Genomic DNA, 6,463 nt, shown 5'->3' with positions numbered 1-6,463 from the left:
TTGATGTATTAGTTCCTAAAACAATTTACAATTGTCAGTGTATGCTAACAGTAGACACAGGCTGACATTTGGCCTGGTGTATTATTGTTTTGAAATTCTCTAAGACAAAGTTCTGACCTATGGCACACAACCAGCATCACCAATACTGCTCAAGCACTCACTGCTCAACAGTACTGACCCAGGTGCCACAGACGTAAGTGTTTTTCTTTGAGAATTTTGTCCACGTATACAAGGAAATATGATCATATATACCCTTCCCTTCCATCCTAGCTCCCTCTCCTTATTCTCGCTCCCCAATACTACCCCTCAAAAATCCATATCTTTAAAAGAAATATAATTCACTAAGTTCAGTTACCGTTGCCTAGGGCATAGATATGCAGCCATCCACTAAAGCATGAGAAACCTATCAGTGACCACATCCTAAAAATAAAATAATCCTTCCTCCTTCAGAAACAACCCACTGAGAAACAGCTTGCCAGTAAAGGGTGGGGCATGCACACCATCTACCTCACATAGGCCAGGTTTTCAGCCCGTTTGACCTTAGGAATGTAACCATGACTGCTGAGAATTTCTGAGTATGTGTGAGAGAGAGTTTCATGTCCAGAAGACACTTCACAACAGTCCTCCCTATCCACAAGCTCTCTCAGTTCTTCTGCCTCTACTTTCAGGACTTTCCCTGAGCCTTGGTGGTGGGGATGTAACATAGATGTCCTGCTTAGGGCTGAGTACTCAAACCTCTTATTCTCGGCACTCTGCTCAGTTAAGTATCTCTGTAATGACTACTGCCCTCTGCAAACAGGTACTTCTACGATCAGGGTTGAGAGCAGCCAAGACTATGGGCAGAAACATAAATATTCAGAAGGCAATTGGCCACAGAATGTTTGTGCATGGATTCAAGAGCTAAATGAATTTGTTCAAATCACATATATTCAATTTAATAGCTATGAAAGCTTTGGAAAGTCCGTTGCTTCTATAAATATATATAGTTGCAATAGTAACCTTGTCATAGCTTGTAGTGGATATAGGCTGAGTAAGTTGATAGGAAAGGGGTTCAGGTAAGTGAACACTTGCAGAATAGCACATCAGCTTTTCAGTAATCAGGGTCTATGCGAGTGGAAATGAGACACAGAGGGAGAACGACATGAAACAGAGAAAGGAGCTAGAGTCAAAGCTCATTCCTTAGGCGTCACCTCATATGTGAATGACAGTTCTCTTATATGAAGTCTTACTGCAAGCTCCACATGAGCTGTCTGAATGTCTGCTTCCCTTTTTCTTGCTCTAAAGGTGTCTTAGAAAAGTTCAAGAATTACTTTCTCTGCACAGTTTACCTAAGAGTGCTGAAATAAGATGTATTAATTAGATTGACAGTTTTCTGGTGGTGTAAAATAGAGCTTTGAAGAAAGCCATCTTGTACTAAGGTAGACCAGGACGTTAGTTGGCTGTTACAGTATCTCTGCTACACCAAGCTTGATGTGACCTGGAAACTGTCTCTCAACAATATAACAGTTCACAGCTTCTCATGCTTTTTGTGCCCTGTCTTGAGACTTAGTAAAGTTTTATTCCCACCAGTCAAATGTCTTCAGCATCTTCTGCTCATGTAAGAATAATTCTCCCATTCGCTCTCCTATAATACTTAGTGATATATCACTTACTTACTTTGGTTTCTAGAATTATATAGCTCAACAACTAATAAGTGCTGCCCAGCAATTAATTGGAGGTTGGTCTGACGTATTTTGATGCTAATTGCTGCTTGCTGTCTCTGTGACCCACGTGTACCTTGCCTAAGAGCCTAACCTGTTTGATTAATAAAAGGCCATCACACCTGGGCACGGCAAATGGGATAGGCATGGCTAAGGTTCTGGGGCTTGGGTGACAGAGAGAATCTTGGGAGGAAGAGTGACTGGAGGAGAGGAGAGGAGAGGAGAGGAGAAGAAGCTGCATCATGGTTAGGTGGAGGAGAAGCACATGGCCAGTGTGAATGGAGATTTGGCCCAGATGAAGAACATTAGGAAGTATGTGGGATTTTGGATGGGAGGTAGCTTGATAGAAGGTATTAGAAGCCGATGGCATGAGATTGGGGCAGGGAATCCATTCCTGCCCCACTACTGGAAGTAGTTTAGGGGATTAACATCTGCCCTGCCCCAGGTTAATTAAGGCTATTTTAAAATCTAACATGTGTCTGTGTCTTGATTAATTGCTAGTGGTTTAGAAAAAAATGCCATAATAATAATTATAGGCCTGATAATAAACATTATCAGGCCACACTGGTACTTTAACCACAACAGTTAATCTTCATTGTCAACTTGACGGAGTTTGGAATGAATTAGGAGACACACTTTTGGGCATGTCTGTGAAGATGTTTACAAAGATGTTTAACTGAATAAGAAAGATTTATCTTGAATGTAAGTGACCTTGAATCCTGGGTAGAGTAAAACAGGCAAAAAGAGAAAGGAACTAGACACCAACACTCATCCTTCTCTGCTTCCTGACTGTGGGCAGTGGGCCCACCTGCTTCTCATTCTTAGTGCCATGCCTTGTGAACACTTAACCTGTGATCCCTTCCATTCTTAAATTATTGTTTTAAGAAGTTTGTCTCAGCAAGGAGAAAACTAAAACAAGTAATAAAGATACTTATAGTAGCCAATAACATCTGAGTTTTCTCATTTGGATAAAAGCAGAATTGTTGATTTTCTGAGGAGCTGTGGATATTGTGTAAAGTAAAAGTAAGGAAGCAAAAGAGATGAACTGTTTATGTTTTCTTTTCCTTTTTCTTTTTCTTTTTTGTCATATGTATGCCTTTATTGTAGACTACAGGTAGGACACATGTAGCAATAGTAAAAAATTAATTTACAAAAGCAGGGACTTGGTAAGCTTCCTGGTGGGTATCCTTGGGGACTCATACATAGATGCTGACCCAGAGCAGGAGGAACAGGACTCCAAAGCCCATGAAGAATGAGGCCACAAGGATATGAGGAGCTCTTTGTAGATGTCACATGTGTACTTGATGGAGGTGACCTCGTAAACGAAGAACCAAGCAGTAAAGAACATGCGGATGACCGGAAGTACCACAGTCAGGTGTGGGTAGACAGTCGGGTTTACTGGGCTGGTATACCTGCTCATGGCCCCAAGCTCCATTTTGCCCCACACAGGATAAACCACCAATCTGAAACCGGAAGAACACATCATTTATATTGTGTATGAAGGCTGGAAATACTCCACCTGTGGCTTTCTGTGTTCTCCTTTACAGAGACAGAAAACAACCCTCTTTACTAGTCAATTATTGTGTACATTGATAAGGCTTTTCTGTTTAAATATCCTATAAATCACGGGATATAAGGATCACTGTTAGTGCCACAATAGGAAATGATAAAGGAATTATTTGACAATGTTCAATATTGTGGTAGAAAATAAGATAGATTGTTTCCTTTGGTAACATTATTAGTAGAGAAAAGCTCATTAAATTTTCTTTGTAAAACATAATTACAAGAAAAGATGAATTTTAAAGTACTATGGAAGACAATAAATGTTACGCCTGTGGGAAACATCCAAATAAAATCCCATCAAAATTCTAATAGGCAACCTAAACTTGCTTCTGATAAAAACTTTTCCTTGGTGGTGAATTTTATGCTTGAATTGGCCACATACAATAACTGATTAATATTTTTAATGAAGTTTTATTTAAGTTCTTTGGGGTAAGCACAACTAAAATTCATCTTTTTATGAGTAGAGAAGGTGATTATAAAAAGTAAAAAGAAAAAAGCAACACCTGAAATAAAACTTACAGAAGTGTTTCAGTATCATGAGGTCCCATTAATTAATTGTTGATCTTAGGGCCAGAGCTGTTGGTATTTTGTTCAGGAAGTTATCTCCTGTGCCAAGGAGTGCAAAGCTATTCCCACTTTCTCTTCTATTAGGCTTTATTTCCATAGAATAATTTTCTATTATCTTGCTTTATGTTGAGGTCTTTTATCCACTTGGATTGAGTTTTGGGTAAGTGATAAATATGTATCTATTTGCATTCTTCTACAAGCAGGCATCCAGTTAGACCAACACCATTTGTTAAAGATGATTGTTTTCTTTCTATTATATTGTTTTGGCTTCTTTGACAAAAATCAGATGTCTATAAGTTTATTTCTGGCTCCTTTATTATATTCCACTGATCAACCTGTTTCTACACCAATACAATGAAGATTTTATTACTATTGCTTTGCAATACAACTTGAAATCAAGGACAGTGATACCTGCAGAAGTCCTTTAATTGTCCAGGATTGTTTTAGCTATTCTGAGTTTTTTGTTTTTCCATATGAAGCTGAGAATTGGCCTTTCAAGGTCTGTAAAGAATTGAGTTGATATTTTGATGGGAATTGCATTGAATCTGTACACTGTAAGATGGCCATTTGCATAAGAGACCTTTCCATCTTCTTCAATTTCTTTCTTCAGTGACTTGAAGTTCTTGTCAACTGAAGAGCTTCTGTAAGGCAAGGGACACTGTCAATAGGACAAATCTGCAGCCAACAGAATAGGAAAAGATCTTCACTAACCCCATATCTAACAGAGGGTTAATATCCAAAATATATAAAGACCTCAAGAAATTAGACAACAACAACCAAATAACCTAACTAAAAATGGGGTATAGAGCTAAACAGAGAATTCTCAACAGAGGACTCTCTAATAGCAGAGAAGCACTTAAAGACATGTTCAATGTTCTTAGTCATCAGGGAAATGCAAATCAAACCAACTCTGAGACTCCTTCTTAGGCTATGATCAAAAACTCAAGCCACAGCACATGCTGGTGAGGTTGTGGAGAAAGGAAAACTCTCTGCCATCACTGGTGGGAGTGCAAACTTATGCAACACTTTGGAAATCAAGGTGGAGGTTTCTCAAGACCCAGATATACCACTTCTGGGTAAATATGCAAAAGATGCTCCACCACAAGGAACACTTGAGAACCAAATTCATAGCAGCTTTATTGGTAATAGCCAGAAATTAGAAACTACTTCAACAACAACAAAAAAAAATGGATAAAGAAACTGTGGTACATTTGCATGGTGGAATACTACTCAGCTATTAAAAACAAGGACATCATGGAATCTACAGGAAAAAAGATATAACTAGAAAATATCATCCTGAGTGAGGTAAGGTAACTCAACCTTAAAAAGACATGCCTGAGCTATCTCAGAGAACTGGGAACAGGGCTTCCTCAAGACCCAGCTATTCCACTCCTTGGAATATACCCAGAAGATGCTCCAGCATACAACAGGGACATATGCCCAACCATATTCATAGCAGCCTTATAGTAGCCATAGTAGCCAGAACATGGAAACAGCCTAAGTGTTCCTTAGTAGAAGAATGAATAAAGAAACAGTGGTACATTTACACTATGGAATACTATTCAGCTATTTTATTAAATTTTTTATTAATTTATTCTTGTTACATCTCAATGGTTATCCCATCCCTTGTATACTCCCATTCTTCCCTCCCTCCCATTTTCCCCTTATTCCCCTCCCCTATGACTGTTATTGAGGGGGATTACCTCCCCCTGTATATGCTCATAGGGTATCAAGTCTCTTCTCGGTAACCTGCTGTCCTTCCTCTGAGTGCCAGGAATTTCCAAAATTTGTGGACAAATGGATTGAACTAGAAATGATCATAATGAGTGAGCTAACCCAGAAGCAGAGAGAATCAAATGGTATATACTCACTTATAACTGGACACTAGCCCAAGGGGCCGGTCCCATGAAAGTCTTCACTTACCAGGAAAGTGGGACAGAGGGGAGGACATCCTATTGAGACTCTAGGTTAGAAAAATATAGGAGAGAGGGAAATAGATTTATCCAGAGGGTCATAGAAACCTACAAAAAGAATACTATGATGGGCGGATCTGGGCCCAGGGGTTCTGCTCGATCTAAGGCACCAACCAAGGACAATATGTGCAATCATCATCAAACCCCTACCCAGATCTAGCCAAGGGACAGAACACTCTCCACAGTTGAGTAGAGACTGGGGACTGACTTTCACACATTCTCTAGTGTCCCATATTTGGCCATGTCCCCTTGTTGGGGAGGCCTAATGACACTTGGAGGAAGGATAGGGGACTACCAAGAAGAGACTTGATACCCTAGCATCATATTCAGGGGGAGGAGGTCCCCCTCAGTCACAGTCATAGGGAAGGAGAATGGGGTAAAAGTGGTAGAGAGGGAGAAATGGGAGGATGCATTGGATGGGATAGCATATGAGATGTAATATGAATTATTTTATTTTTCAATAAAAATGTATTTAAAAATACATAAAAATAAAAATAAAAAATGAAAAAAGACATGCCTGATATGTACTCATATATAAGTGGATATTAGCCATAAAGTACAGGATAACCATATTACAATCCACAGACCCAAAGAAGCTATGCCCTAAGGAAGGCCCAAGGGAGAATGCTTGAATCTCACTAAGAAGGAAAAATAAAATAG

At 39.4% G+C, this 6,463-nt stretch overlaps 1 pseudogene across 1 annotated transcript; it reads right to left on the bottom strand.

Annotated features, from left to right (window-relative positions):
* Positions 1-2,783: 2,783 nt before the first annotated feature.
* LOC311578418 (dolichyl-diphosphooligosaccharide--protein glycosyltransferase subunit TMEM258-like) lies at positions 2,784-4,424 on the bottom strand (annotated as a pseudogene). Its single transcript, XR_014783681.1, has 2 exons — positions 3,783-4,424; positions 2,784-3,163 (listed from the first exon to the last, which is right to left on the bottom strand). The product of XR_014783681.1 is annotated as a dolichyl-diphosphooligosaccharide--protein glycosyltransferase subunit TMEM258-like (transcript).
* Positions 4,425-6,463: the final 2,039 nt, after the last annotated feature.

This window comes from Acomys minous, assembly GCF_964271855.1.
Source record: "Acomys minous genome assembly, chromosome: 12".
NCBI lineage: Eukaryota > Metazoa > Chordata > Mammalia > Rodentia > Muridae > Acomys > Acomys minous.
Note: the sequence above shows the minus strand (reverse complement) of the source record. Positions and strands in the feature narration are given on the sequence as shown.